The sequence below is a fragment of the Uloborus diversus genome, chromosome 5 (assembly GCF_026930045.1).
Source record: "Uloborus diversus isolate 005 chromosome 5, Udiv.v.3.1, whole genome shotgun sequence".
NCBI lineage: Eukaryota > Metazoa > Arthropoda > Arachnida > Araneae > Uloboridae > Uloborus > Uloborus diversus.
The window spans coordinates 32739492-32755880 of NC_072735.1; the positions used below are offsets into that span (position 1 = coordinate 32739492).

Sequence of the window (16389 nt, forward strand, 5' to 3'; positions counted from 1 at the left end):
TTTTACCGGTATTTGGGGTGTTTAGAAAAAAAAAAGAAACGTCTTATTGAAGCAATTTCTGTTGGCATATTTTTGGAAAACTTCTACGAAAGTAATCCAACTCAACACTAATTACTCTTCACTATTACCTGGAACAGAAGTACAAACATTGTCAAAGTTGAAGCTCAATTTATCAGAACCTCACTATAGTACAATAAAATTTTGGAAAACATTAAGAAAGTAACCCAACTCGGCTCAACGCCAATTACTCTTCCTTATTACTCGAAACCGTTGTAATCATTGTCATTGTCGGAGCTCAACTCATCAGAGCCTCACTATAATACTGTATACAACTTACAAGGATCGTTTGGGAAACGCCAAACACAATGGAACTCAAACGATCTGATATTGAAATTCTCGTTCCCATTTTGGCAAGTTTCTTTTTTTTTTTTTTTTTTCACTTCAACAAAATAGTACAATGCAATAGTACCGAAAAATAACGCGTTTAAACTTTTGATCTATTTTAACAATTCATATAGTTCAGTCATAGCTAGTAGCTGCATTTTTTGCAAAAACAGCGACCATTATTGGAACCCAGTAATATATGTGTTGAGTATGCAGGGTGTTTCTGAACTCTTGGGCGAAACTTTAAGGGGGGATAGTACACATCTGAACAAACAATATAATGGCAAAAATAATGGTTTTGCTGCACTTGATTAGCTGGACTGTGACCGAAAGAACACATGTTATCTTCAACGATGAATACCGATTTAGTCCCAATGGTCATAGGTAACCAATTTCATTCCATACCGCATTGTGTTTTGTAGTGTATAGCTGCTAGAGGAGGATGTACAACTTATGGTTTGTAACCTTTATTGTGTCATAACTTCCTAACAAAACAATCTTTTGTTCTGGATGTGTTATCATTTCCTTATCTTGTCATATACCACATACATTTTACGTTTCGTGAAGATCGCTCGTTTCTTTCTGGGTTAATGTTTTTTTTTTTTTTTTTTTTTTTTTTTTTTTTTTTTTTTTTTTTTTTTTTTTTTTTGCGACAGAGTGTATTTCAACTCCTGAACACAGTTCAGTTTGCGCGGCTTAATCACACCCAATGATTCTGATTTTGAGCTGAAAATTTAAGTCCAAGCATTATAAAAAATCTAATATGACTCAAGTATAGCGGTAAAAAATAGTTGTTCGTTACTACAAAGTCTAAAGCGCCCTCTATCGGCATTTTTAAAATTACGTCTTCAAAATTGATTTTCAAAAAAATATTGCTAAAAAAAATAATTTTAGCGGAAACAGCAAACGAATCGACCAATTTTTCCGATTTTTATGATCATCTGAAAATTTTGACCCTAAACTTTAATGGCACCTATCTCCTTCGGAAAACGCTGGAACCCTTATTTTTGCCATTATATTTTTTTTCCTGATGTGTACTATCACCTCTTAAAGCTTTGCCCATAAGTTCAGAAACACCCTGTATGTAATCATGTGTTGAGAGACCTGTTATTAGTAAAACACTTTTACCCGTAATCTCTCGATAGTTTTTCTGAACATCTTGAATATTTGCGAGGGGTTACCCAATCAAAAACCGGAATTATGTTTTAAAGGCTACATGTTTCCAAATATTTTACAAATATAACCTTATCTCCTTCAAAATACTTTAAGCAGAACATTTACTTTAACATTTCGCTCTCTAAAATGTTTTTAAAAGTAGTTAATTTACTTGATACTGAGAAGAATTAAACAACAACGAGCAATTTATAAAAGACAATATTTTTACAATTTTACTTAGTGGAAACCGTTGTATAACAGTTTAAAGGGCTAAAAAAGCTTCGCTCCGACGAGGATGGGATTCGAACCCACGCGGGCAGAGCCCAATGGATTAGCAGTCCATCGCCTTAACCACTCGGCCACCTCGTCTTGTATACCAGAGCATTTTTATCAAGAAACCCTCGAATTCTGTGTAATCAGCTTTTCGTGCAAAAGCAATTAAGTGACATTTTATATCTTTAGAGAGAAAGACAGTAAAAGTGATTTTAGTACCCTTTACATTTTCGTTTCAATTCTCTTCACTCCTCAGGTACGCTATGGCAAGGCCTCATTGCTACACAGGTCTAGTAGGCCTGAGCCTAGGTTCTCATCTTCATACGGGGGCCACTACTTTTTTTTAAATTATGCATAGCATTAAAGAATCATATAATTTCAAGAAAACAATAAAAGATTACTGATTTATTCATTATAAAAAAACCTCTATTGATTTTTTGTTAATATTTTTCTTATTTTGTTATTTTTACATGAGTAAGAAAGTTTTATTTTTTGAGAATTTCATGCGCAGTTAGGTGTAGTTACTTGCTTTTTCCATAAATAAACTGACCAATGATGCTAAAAAGACTCTGAAAAAGAAATAGTTTGATAAAAAGGTCTATTTTTCCTTTTGAATATATGTCTGGGAGAGCGGGAAATATGCTCTTCCCCATTTGATTGCGCTATTAAAGTACAGTAAAACCTGTGAAGTTGACCATCCTTGTAAGTTGACCGCTTTTTTCAGGCACGGAATCAGCCCATTTCATATAAATCAACCTTTGTAAGTTGACCACTGTTTAAGTTGAGCATTATAGTAGTGCACCGCAAATGGTCAACTTACACAGGTTTCACTATATTAAGTTGTGAAACGGATATAAAAAATTCAGAAGCAATGCAAGGCATGTAGAAATAGGACAACTGTCTTGTGCCTCGAGGCCCAATCTATAAAAACGACGCAAGGGCCAACAGTAGCACTGCGAAAAATATAAACAATATCTTTCGTTAACTCAAAGTGGTAGAATAGAGAGGGAGGCCTCGAAATTAATGTAGACCGCGGGCCTCGCTTGGAGTAAGTCGGGCCCTGCGCTGTGGTAAAAAAAAAATCTTAAATCTTTCTTGATCTTAATTAAAACTTTTTCAACATACAATTCAATTTCGATTTGATGATTGTTAAGGGACTGGGAAAAGTTATCGTTTAATCAAGGGTACCGATTATTCCAAGAGCATCGACATTTAGTACAGTCAAACTCGGACCAGTGAAATGTATCATTAAGCTGAAGAAAACTTTAAATCGGGTATCGTTACCGGGTACTCTAAGCAGAACATTTACTTTAACATTCCGTTCTCTAAAATGTTTTTAAAAGTAGTTAATTTGCTTGATATTAAGAAGAATTAAACAACAACGAGCAATTTATAAAAGACAATATTTTTACAATTTTACTTAGTGGAAACCGTTGTATAACAATTTCAAGGGCTAAAAAAGCTTCGCTCCGACGAGGATGGGATTCGAACCGACGCGGGCAGAGCCCAATGGATTAGCAGTCCATCGCCTTAACCACTCGGCCACCTCGTCTTGTATACCAGAGCATTTTTATCAAGAAACCCTCGAATTCTGTGTAATCAGCTTTTCGTGCAAAAACAATTAAGTGACATTTTATATCTTTAGAGAGAAAGACAGTAAAAGTGATTTTAGTACCCTTTACATTTTCGTTTCAATTCTCTTCACTCCTCAGGTACGCTATGGCAAGGCCTCATTGCTACACAGATCTAGTAGGCCTGAGCCTAGGTTCTCATCTTCATACGGGGGCCACTACTTTTTTTTAAATTATGCATAGCATTAAAGAATCATATAATTTCAAGAAAACAATAAAAGATTAATGACTTATTCATTATAAAACAACCTCTATTGATTTTTTGTTAATATTTTTCTTATTTTGTTATTTCTACATGAGTAAGAAAGTTTTATTTTTTGAGAATTTCATGCGCAGTTAGGTGTAGTTACTTGCTTTTTCCATAAATAAACTGACCAATGATGCTAAAAAGACTCTGAAAAAGAAATAGTTTGATAAAAAGGTCTATTTTTCCTTTTGAATATATGTCTGGGAGAGCGGGAAATATGCTCTTCCCCATTTGATTGCGCTATTAAAGTACAGTAAATCCTGTGAAGTTGACCATCCTTGTAAGTTGACCGTTTTTTTCAGGCACGGAATCAGCCCATATCATATAAATCAACCTTTGTAAGTTGACCACCTGTTTAAGTTGAGCATTATAGTAGTGCACCGCAAGTGGTCAACTTACACAGGTTTCACTGTATTAAGTTGTGAAACGGATATAAAAAATTCAGAAGCAATGCAAGGCATGTAGAAATAGGACAACTGTCTTGTGCCTCGAGGCCCAATATATAAAAACGACGCAAGGGCCAACAGTAACACTGCGAAAAATATAAACAATATCTTTCGTTAACTCAAAATGGTAGAATAGAGAGAGAGGCCTCGAAATTAATGTAGGCCATGGATCTCGCTTGGAGTAAGTCGGGCCCTGCGCTGTGGTAAAAAAAAATCTTAAATCTTTCTGGATCTTAATTAAAACTTTTTCAACATACAATACAATTTCGATTTGATGATTGTTAAGGGACTGGAAAAAGTTATCGTTTAATCAAGGATACCGATTATTCCAAGAGCATCGACATTTAATACAGTCAAACTCGGACCAGTGAAATGTATCATTAAACTGAAGAAAACGTTAAATCGGGTATCGTTAAATCGAAGTTATAATATAATTTTACTTCTGTTTACCTAGAAAAACCAATATTCGAGTTGAGACGAACCATTGTTTCGGTCACTCGTATGGTCTGCTAATTCTATATTAGCTACTAGTTTGTTTGGCACTCTTACCTTCCTTAAGAGGTCTTCCACCTCCAGCTCAGTCACTCCTATGCAGGGCTGATGAGTGCTAATAAGCACCAAACTGCAGTACTCGGCTGGAATTGACTGAGATGGCGGTGTGTTTCATGTAATTATGTGTGTGCATTTGCTTTTTATATACAGCAGCTCCCCATGACCAAAAAACTAAGATTCACTCTTAATCGCTGAATTTAATAGCTCCGCAATTAAGAAACAAAGATTCACTTTTCATCGCTGATACGAATGGCATTGTCAGTAGTATCAAACGGATGTCATCTTGAAGCAAACAAAAAAAAAAATCTTTACACATGTTGATCAATCCATTTACACAAATGAGACATGTTTTCGTATACATTTGCACCCAGTCAAAAAAGGGGAACATTATGCATGAAATACACCGCTAGCTCAGTCATTTCCAGCCGAGGACTGCAGTTTCGATTAGCACTCATCAACCCGGCATAGGAAAGTGACTGAGCTGAAGAGGGAAAAACATCTTAAGGAAGCCAAGAGTGCCAAACAAACTAGTAGCTAATACAGAATTGGCACAGACCAGCCCTGGCTAATGGGTGGCTGCTTTACTCCTGACTAATGGGCGGTAATTCATTGAATATAAGGGGAACATTAGTTTGGAATGACCCACTCATTAAAAAAACTCATTGAAATATCACACATCTACATGACATGAATGAAAAATGAAAATTTTAAAGTTCATTCAAAATAATCTCATTTTGTGTCAAAGCTTTAAAAATTACTTATTTATACTTTAATAATTTCTTATAGCCAAAATTAACATTTCAGCTAGTATTTCAAAACTTAAGTAAAATCATCGATTGAAGTCTATTAAACTGATCTGAAAATGTCAAAGTTATCTACTAAAGCATTAGATACAACGTATACGTGCGGTTATGTTTTCCTCCTTTGGCTGCTTTTTGCGGTACTAAAGAAGATTCTTTTTGTTTACCAACAGATTAAAAAATTGCTTTTTTTTTCATCTAGTGTTTCCTTTCGAATAAAATACGTTCTCGAAAATGTCTTTACAAAATTCTTCTTTTTCATAGAAACCATCAGCAGTTCGTTCAAGTTCTACATTTCATGCGCTTCAAAACACTGACATAAAAAGTTCCTTAAAAGTTCTCTTAAAAAAACTCTTTAATTAATGTTTCAGAAAAAAGTGCTCAATTAAGGCCGTTCTTCTAGAGTTGAAAGAAAGAAACTAACAGCATATAAAAAGAGAAAATTAATATGTTTTGAACTCTTGTAAGATTATTTTTTAAAAATTACTGATTCGGTGTTTTGTTGCAGCTTCGATGTAATATCAAATAACGTAAAAAATATGTAATGTGTGTGTGTGAGTTGCGGGCCAAGTATGAAGCTCCGGCATTCTATAGACTACCTAGACACATCCATATACAAGTCAAAACCATTGATCGAGTAATGCTCTGATGTCACCAGCAATGAAATTATTTATAAACATGATTTTGCTTTAGAGCATTAGGAAAAAAGTTCGTTAATAACATTTAAAACTATGAAGAACGATTTCTAAAAAAATATTTCTGGTGAATTTTGCAACACCACTTAGAGCAACATTTTCCTTAAGAGAAAGACAAAATTGCAGAACACGCATTGCATTTTGTAATCTTTCTATACATCCTCCCCCCCCCCCCCAAGCCCCATTTTTGTACGATTCTGCAACCTCCTCAATAAATTGTTTATCCACATTAAAGTAAGGCTATTTAATTTTTAAAAAGATATTAGTGTCTGTATGAAATCACAACGTATATCATACGTGAATTCATATCCGAGCTAGTTTTTCTATTTCCTTCTTGAATAAAACTTTAAACATAGAAGAACTTGAAATATTTTGAGTCTTCGAAAGACATTCAAATTCTAATGCTTTTGGGTTTTCTAAAGTATTAAAGACCATTTGAAGCTTTTAGGGTTTTATCGAAGAATTTAGAGTGTTTAAATAAAGCGTTTTAAACGAATTTAATATTCGTACTTCTGTCTCTCATCTAACTCTGAACTGTTTTCTCCCCTAGTTTTTTTCTTACAGTTACATGGAAAAACATCAAATGTTTCTGCAACATTTTAAAATAAAATCTGCTGAAGTAAATACATAGTAATACTGAAGATAACACCTAGCAGATACTTAGCTACATAGTAATACCTAAATTTTGATTTATTTAAAAACGAAATCACCGTTAATATTGCCAGAAAACAAGTTTAAATTGATTTTTAAACAGCTATGAGCCATAAAAGCATACCTTTTTTAAGAAGAAATATTGCATACGAAGACGATCTGGTCTTGATCCTTGACATCAGTCATGAGAATAAACTCACCCTCTTATTAACTATCAGCATTACTAAGGCTTCATGTTAAAATGTAGAGAGTTGTAGAAATAAGAACTTCAAAGTTGCATGTTTCATTTTCATTCATTTTGGATAGCTTAAAAACTTATTAGCCCCTATTTGAAAATGTAAATTCTATATAAATCTTAAATGAAAGAGCAGGTTCATTTAAACGGATTTTACGAGGAAGAATATTCCTTGTTGCAAATATGCAAAATATTAGTTTAAAATATCAATAATAAATAGTAAAAATATAGCGAGGAAAAATAGTACTGAGTGAAACATAATCGAAACTCCTTAACAAAAATTAGTTAATTGAGTATTTTAAACAATTTTCAATACTTTAGCATTTTTAGCTTATTATTTTTAACTTCAGAGAGTACATTTAATAAAGTATTAGTTTATCAATTGTTTCAGGAATTAAAATTAAGAAAATATAAGAGAAGAAGTGTTATTCATAAAAATTTTCAAATTTTCAAATTTAAACCTCAATGTTTTTAAAATAAACGAGATGTTTTGTAAACATGCCGTTTACCAAAAATACATATTTTGACTTTCTGAAATTCCTATGTATGCTTAAATTTACATATTTATTTCCTCATTTTTTGACTTAGCAATACATTAATTTTATTTTCCTGTTTCAGCTGGAACAATTATAATGTCGTTTATTATCTCGTCAAACCATTTTGAAACGAAATATTTTAAAAACTTGTACAGAAATGAGTTAAACTTTTTTTTTCTCGATACAAATGAACTATCGTTCAAAAATATATTTATTTTCCACGAGATTTATTTTTTCAAAACATAAAAATAAAATATTCAGCTCGCTTCGTTACGTATTTTATTTAGACCAGGCTTAAATATTTTTGCAAAAACATCTTTCATGTCTAGTAAAACGAAATAAATGTAACTGCTGTTAAAATAAATGTTTTTATATTTGCGGATGTTTCTTCGGCAGTGTCATACATATATCACATTAGGATGTCTTAACAAATTCAGTTTTAAAAAAAATCTGCTGGCATAAAAGTCTTGTAATCCGTTTGAGCGTCACAATTTTAAGCTTATCTTTTCAGTCTTCAAGTGAATAACATATAACAATATTTCCCCATTGAATAACATTCTAAAATAAATATTTTCTTTGGGCTTTTGACAGAAAAATACATTTTTTTTTTAAATGGCAAGCTTCACTCAAGAAAAACCACAACCTTTTTTTTTACTTATTTATTTATATATATATATTTTATTTACATTTAAAACTTGGATTTTTTTTTTCGATTAGCATTACAACGCCAAGACCAAAATCTTAAAAGAATTATCGAAGTATAAACGCAGTGCAGACAAACCAACAGACTGAGATACACAAATTTCCCCACCATCCTCTTAAAAACTTAATTGCGTTGTTATTTATTTATTTATTTTTTTATTTATCATTCTTTAATGCTTATGAAAATTTTATATTCTTCAGCAATAGTTTCACAATACATAAAGCGTTCTTTACTTCTTTTTTTAAATAAGTAAAAAAAAAAGACAAAAGAAAAGAAAGAAAGGAAGATTTCACACTTTTCTAAAATTTGAACACGAATAAACGTTAAGAAATACGCTAATCTTAAAAACACAAAAAATGAAATTCGAGAAAAGAAATTTCTGCGACAGCTTGACACATGGCAAGCAAAGAGTTACACCTGATAATAATTAACACACACTAATTTTAACATCAAGGCTCTCATAAAAGAAGCAATTTCTTAGCAAAGCTTTCAATAATTTTCTTTTTGTAGAGTGTTGTTAATAAGGATTGTGTTTGCGCTTTTTGACAATCAATTTTACCTTGAAATCATTAATTTTTCGTCGTGAATAAAGTGTAGGTAATAATGGGAGTTTTCCACGCAAATGATAACCTTACTTCATTAATTACCTGAAGGCTCTGAAAGAGTAAGTTGAACGAATTCTATTGAACGGAGATTGAATTAGTTGTTAAATTGATCCCGTAACTTCTAAGAACGTTTATTGAATAGATTTGAGCAATTATTTACAACACAAATGTAGGGCAATGTGAGGCAAAGTGAAGTAGTGGGGTAAAATAAAATGGTGAAATATTTACTCCGCTTTTAGCGCCACCTATCTAGTAATAGTTTAACCATGTAGTAACACATGTTGTAATCTATTCCAGTCAAGTTACCTCTGAAAATCAAAGAATTTGATAATAAAAGCTATTTTCAAAAACTGATACCCATATTGTAATGTTTTCTTGTAAGTCAAACGTTATTTATGTTAGTTTTAAATGATAAAGTTATTGTCATTAACATTTTAAATATTAATTAGATCTACTAATATTCGTTGCAGTATTTTTTTGGTTAACATTAAACTTGTTTGTGTTTTAAATAATTTGTTCAGTTATTCAAGTGCATGCGAGGAAAAGTGAAATAGTTCATTTTGTTTACTTAATCAATAATTTTTCAAATCACTTGTGTATTTATTTATTAATTATTTCATATGCATTTCTACACTTGAAAATTATCTTTTATATTCATTCATTCACTTATTTTCGCATTCATTCACTATTTTGTGTACTAATTTATTTATTTTTCATACATTAATTAATTAATTAATTTTCTTTTCCTTTTCTTGTTATTGATTCATTCATTCTTTTATTTCATCATACATTTGATCGAAATAATCAAATAAAAACTATTTTATCCGAAAAAAATTCATTTTTCCCCTTGCCCAATGGAAATGAAGTGACAAATTTCCACCTTTTTTTAAGAATGCAAAGTTACTGCAAAAACTAAAAATATGCTTCAGTGCAAATTTTATTATAAAATATATTGTACTTTCTTTATGAACCATAAATTTTAGAACAACATTCCAATCTGCTCATTGTTCATATTGAAAAAAGTAAGTTATCTTAACAATTTCACTTTGCCTCACATTTCCCTATCTTTGAAACTACGGTATTAGTATTAAAAAATTAAACACAATTGATTTTTTTTTTTCTGAATCAAATAATTTTGATTACTGAACATAAAGGCACACAGTTTCCTTTCACAGCATAAAGAGAAAGTCTTTGAACTGTTCTCAGACGAAAAATATTTTTTTTAAGTCAAAGTATACAGATTTGCTTTTTAAGTATCCTTAAGAAGCTCTTTAAAACAGTCAAACTTCGCCTGATTTTGTAATCAGGTAGTGCCCAAAAGAATCTCCATAGGAAAAACTGTACAGACAGAACAACGAAACCACTAACAGAATGATGTTTTAATTGGTCGAAACACATTTTCTCCATTAACTTAGTTTTTCTCTCTTTAGTTTATATCACTATAGAACTTTATCTTGTTAATGAATTTTTACGGTTATTTAGCTTTTCTAGAATTCAAATTTCAGCTTATTTTTGATTATTCTACTATCATTATTTTCTTTTGAGAAAACGAGAAAGAAACCAATCGTATAAATTTGTCTCTAATCTATTATACAGTATTGTGGCAATTAATTGGGAAATGAATTTTTTGTCAAAAAAAAACAGTTTTATTCAAGGTTTTCATGAATACATTTGAAACTAATAATTAATATGACCTCTCTGAGACGTAATGCCATCAGAGACACGTTTAGGCGTAGAATGTACTAGATTGGCACGTATAGTTTTAATTTCAACGTCTTTAAACCATATACGTCAACAACAGACGAAATTAGCTTTTCCATCGTAGTACTGTCAAACTTATGAAGACGTTTTTTAACGATAGCCCACAAATTTTCAACCGGATTTAAGTTCAGTGAGTTTCCGGGCTAATCCTGTACAGTAAATTTGTTTGTAGGGCAGAAATTAGCAATTTCCTTCAATGTGTGACGTCGCGCGCCGTCTTGCTGAAAAACGCCATCTCCATTTAGCCGAAGTTTAGACATGGTTGGAAGCACATTTTGGGTCAATATTGATTTGTAGCTGGCACTGTTTATCATTCCTTCTACGGGAACTAGGGATTCTGTCCCTGAAACGCAGAAACAACCCCAAAACATATTTTTGGGAGGATACTTGGGTGCTTGATTAATGTAGTGCAAACGAAGAGGTTCTCCTTTGCTCCTTCTCACGAACTTGGATCTAAATCCCTGAACTGCAAAATGTGATTCGTCAGGAAATAAAACCTTCTTTGTCCTTCTCAGTCCGTGTTTTATATTTCCGTTCCCATTCTAACCTTGCATTCTTCATGCGAGGCGTAAGAAGCTGCTTCTTGTACGGTCGACGTGCTTTCCGCCCACGTTCTAAAAGCCTGTATCTCACTGTTGAAGGTGCAATGTCAACACCAGCTGCCACCATGGACTTGGGCAGATCAAAACTAGTTAATCGGGGACTCATAACACTCATTCGATGTAAACTTTTGTCGTCACGAGCCGAAGTTGATCTTTTTCTGCCACATTTTTCAATACGGTTGGTTCCAGCCTTTCCTGTTGTTCTAAACCGCTGCCATATTCTAACGACACTTGATTTACTCACTCCACACAATTTTCCCTATTTCTTCTAACATCGTAGAAGTGTTTTCTCTAAGTGAAATCACTTTAGCACGTGTTTCAGGGCTGTTATCTATGACTCTAATTACTCCCACAACAAGCGAGCAACTAACACTGCCAACTTCTAGCCACTTAGAAGAAGAATTTGTGTCCCTGCTACTTACCTGATGCTTACAAACAGCTACTAGTTTGACAATAACTGCCATTTGAACTCTGAGCTGAATTTGTGTGCTTATTCGTCCGCGTACGTGCGATAAAGCAAGAAAAAAAAACATTTCCCAAATAATTGCCACAATATTGTATCTGTTTTTATCCTACTTTAATAGAACATGCTAAACTTTCGCGAATATAAATTATTTTTCGATTGCTAAATCCACTATACACGCATTTATTCCCTTATCATTCGAAATTAATCTGCATTTTCCTCATTTTATCTTTTAATGAATTTTTGTGATTTACATTTTCTTTTGCAGTCGATTAACTGTTCACTTAATGTTTGATCTTCTCCATCCTTTCTTCTGTCGATAAGTATGTTTTTTAAAATGAAATTGTCAGGCTGTGCAATTGCAGCGTCGCCAGAGTTTCAAAAAGCGTTTCAAGCTTACAAAACAATTTAAAGTTACTAAATTTTTGTCTGTCGATGGAGAAACTGTGATTGTAATTCAGATTTCGCAGTGCGGCTTTATGAGTATGAAAGCGATAATTTCTTTTCTTAAGAACGAAGAAGATGATGCACACTGACACTATGTATATAATTTTATGAAAATAAATGAATGATTAACACAGTTAATGCTGTTCAAAAGTGATTGGTGAATGATTAAAAATGTTTGCCTGTTTTTCAACTTTTCGCTTCTGTCGTGTATCTTTACGACACACCCCGTTTTTCTTGTTCTTGTAGGAAACCCATCCATCAAAGCAGCACGTAATTTTAGAGAGCACCATTGGGTTCTTTCCCTTTTTTTATGTATTTTTTTCTGAAAGAGCATGGTCGAAAACACGGGGTAAGTAATTTTTTTTTCTTAATTTTGTCTTTTTTTATCTCTTAAAAAAATCTTAAACGACATTCAGCCGTTGTTTTCATTTTCGTTGCTGACGTCAGAAGAGAGCAAATCGCTAGGGTAAACAGAATAAAGTTTCACGACACTGCCAAATTTCACCAACTGAATATTTTATTTTAACAATTCTCGTTCTGCTAATTAATTGTTCGCGGTGAAGAAAAAATCATTAAAAGGCGATATCATGCCAGAAAGATAACCATGCACTCCGATTAGAGATGACTTTCATCACTTGTGACGTCCCACGATCAAACATTTCGGTTGAAAAGTCATACATTTAAAAAAAAAATAATTAAAAAATAAATGTTGGAAAAATGAAAGTATTTCCTGTGTCTAAGTTATTTTTTATTCACTCATTTATTTATTCATTTTTGCTTATTCTACCAATTTCAGTAACTAAAAGTAGTACTTTTGACTCGTCCTTACCCAACATCTTCTTTACGCAATCATGAAAACCCTAATTGTGCAATCACGTAATCCCCCATAAAGCTAACTGATAATTCCAGAGTATATCCGTCACCAGAGTATATTTTCACAGCCATTTGTATATCAGAGTATATTCGTCACTAGAAGCATTAGGATGTAGTTTTGTGTAATGAATAGTGTTTCAAACAGAGAGTTATGTGGTCGAATACATAAAATGGTGACCCGTACAAGTTCCTTATTCTTACTTTTTCTTCTTTTTTTTCATGCTTTTGAGACTTTATAATTTTAGCATCAGCAAAACACATTATTTTTTAATGAAAAATTGGTTTTATTCGTCTAAGAAACTTTGGTCTACTTCAGAGATAATGTCTTCAAAGGGTTACAAGCAATGATGCATCTTAAAAAGAACAGATTGTTTTTTAATTATTTTTATTTGGTTGCTTATTTCGGGTGCAGTTATTATTTTTTATATTTGTATTTATCACCATTTACATAGTTTGTGTTTTATTTAACGTCATGCTTTCATTATTCTTCTACTTCGTATGCATTAGCGTGAAAATATTTTTGTCACTACAGCGTAATGTATGCAATGAAATTCCTTCTCTTTTTAAGGTTGTTGGACAGTAAACAATACACTGTAAAAAAAAAAATCCGAAACGTTACTTATTATTTTAATGTAACGTTTCAGGATTTAAATGGTTTTCATCCACTTAATAAGAAAATCAAGCATCATTGTCAAAAGGTTTCCTGAACTGCTTCAAGTTGCACGAATGCAGACTTTTAACAGTTGCAAAAAATTATTTTAGCACCCAGTTTGAAGATTAACTGAGCGTATATGTATTAAGTGTATCGGTTTCAGTTCGATTATGGCCCATCCAGACTAATTAAGCTCCCAAAGGGAGCGAGTAAGTCTCTGGGTTCCGCAGCTTTGCCAGAATTCTAAGCGAGAGAGGTGCATGCAATTCTGTCTTAGCTTTGGGCAGGTTCGCAAAACTGCTGTTGAAACTTCCTTAAAAAATCAGGAAGGTGCGAAGCTAAGTAGTCTCTAAAGTCCCAGAGATAAGACTGACTTTAACAGGGGAGATTACTAAATTCTTCAGAAAGATTCCAGAATAATTTTAGGAAGGTCACTGACATTTAGAGGAAAACATTCCTGTTTTTGCAAGGTATGTTACTGGCAGAAATTGGGCACATCAGCTGCCATTATTTTCCAGGAACGTTTCTGAGTGGTTTTTTCGGTGTAACCTTGCATATCCGAAATCATATGGAATCATTAAGTGCTTTATAGCATATCAAGTGCTTTAAGCATACTGTTTATAATAATAACAAGTGTTAATATTAGATGTTTAATGAATACTTTTAATCAGTGCAATTATTTCATTCTAAATCAGGTAAATTTCTATCGATATTTGAAAACTAAAAAAAATTAAGAGTTAGGCACTAAAAAGAAAGACTAATAATTGATTTTACAGTCAACCTTATGATTTTCATGAAAACCTTTTATTTTATGATGCTGAATTTTACTTCACTACCAAAAAAAAAATTTAACGGATTACTTAAGAATTGAAAAACAATAATTTGAAACGCAGGTTGCGTAAAACAATACAGAAAAATTAGATTCTTTTACAGCGTCCAATACTTTAATCTCGGAAATTTTCCCCTGGAGTCATAAAAATCTTTAAAGAAAGAGTTTTTTCCGCTAGAATCAGTTATTATTAGCTAGAAATATACGTTTCATTACGCATGTAAAGATTTGAAATACTTTCTGTGACCGTTCGATTGCTCTTTGATTGTTTTTTTTTTTTTTTTTAATAATTTTGTGCCTGAAGATAAATATTTGTTTATTTTTTTGCCTTTTTGCATCTTTAATTGTGCAATGCGGAGGAAAGCTCAGAAAAATGAGCTTTTTTCGCGGAATGACAACTACCAAATTAAATTTTAATACATATGGTATTTCAAAGCCCTAAAGCTTTTTCCTATATATTATTTCAAAGATGTTGCAATTTTTTGAAACAAACCAGCCGTTGCAAAGCATTAAAAAATGGAATAATATGTTAACCAATAAAACAAAAGTTCTTTGTTAAATTACGTCTGATTGCTTTGTTGTTCGTATTTTAAAAATGAAAATAACACATTATAAATTTAAATTGAAAAAAGACTAAAAGTTTAACCATTCATTGTTTGAAAAATACGTCAATTAACAAATATCCGTAATCATTTGTTTGAATTTTTCCATTCAATTACCATCTAATTAAAATGCTTTTCTTGAACTGAAACGAATGATCAAAATAAAAAAACTGAAAAAAAAAACTTAATTGGGTTTTAAGTTCTACTAGCAAGTATGTATTCAGAGGAAAAAAAATTTAATGAAATAAAAATAAAAATTATAAAAATTTCTGTATATATTAATGGGTAATTTTTAAATACGCAATTCAAAATGAAAGTCAATAATTGCCCAGATTAAATAACCTTTTAACGAAGTTGAGAAATACTAATTTAAAACACAGAATTGGAAAACAAATTTTGTAATCTTTACAAAATATTTTTCAAATACTGTCGTTATACTAACAGCGTCTTATGTTTCATTTTGTATTATTAGCAGGTAATCAAGGCATTTAAAATTTATATTAGCAAATGAGTCTTCGTTTTTTAGTTTTCTTGAAAACTTTAGTTCAAAATGGCTTAAGTTGGGATAAAATTTTAAAACGGGTGCGAGAATTTCGCTTTACATACCGTGTGAATTGGCGGGGTGAAACTTAAAATTTCTGACTAACGCAAAAGTCTGCGCTTGCTAAGGGGTTAATAAGAAGGAATGCCGATTGTCAGGCATAAGCTTCCATGCATTTGACCATACTTTTACTTCTAAGCAAACTGCCATGACACGGTCTATTTGTCAAAGTATTTTTATTTGAAGATTACACCAGCAAAATTTGCAATACACAGCACTACAGCTATTTGCTAGCATTTCTACAGGAAATAATATTAATAACCAAGTTTATCTTCAATCGCGTAATGCTTAAAAAGCTTAAAATTATACCTAGATCCAATATTGATGAGTTAGCTTAATTTGTGATCGATGAAAATTGTCAACAACTGGGTGATTTGCATGTTTTATGAGAACTGTTTTTCTGTCCCAAATGAGGACTTTTTTGTAGTAACAAACAAGGCAAATAGAAATAAACTGCAACCTTAAAATAGAATTAAATAAAACTAAATAAAATGTAACGACATATTTTTCAGCTTTAGATCCAGCTGTCACCATCTATAAAGATAATTTGCTGTACGTTGTTGCTAACTCTTTGCGACAATCATGTTGAAGGTCTATTTTTTCTTTACTGAAAGTCTGGTCACTAAAAAGTATGTTTATATATTTT

General features: G+C 32.0%; 2 non-coding genes across 2 annotated transcripts; both read right to left on the reverse strand.

Moving 5' to 3' along the window:
* Positions 1-1826: 1826 nt before the first annotated feature.
* On the reverse strand, positions 1827-1908 carry Trnas-gcu (transfer RNA serine (anticodon GCU)). The gene has a single exon. It is a non-coding gene; the product is annotated as a tRNA-Ser (tRNA).
* Positions 1909-3282: 1374 nt separating this feature from the next.
* Positions 3283-3364, reverse strand: Trnas-gcu (transfer RNA serine (anticodon GCU)). The gene has a single exon. It is a non-coding gene; the product is annotated as a tRNA-Ser (tRNA).
* Between the last annotated feature and the right edge of the window lie 13025 nt (positions 3365-16389).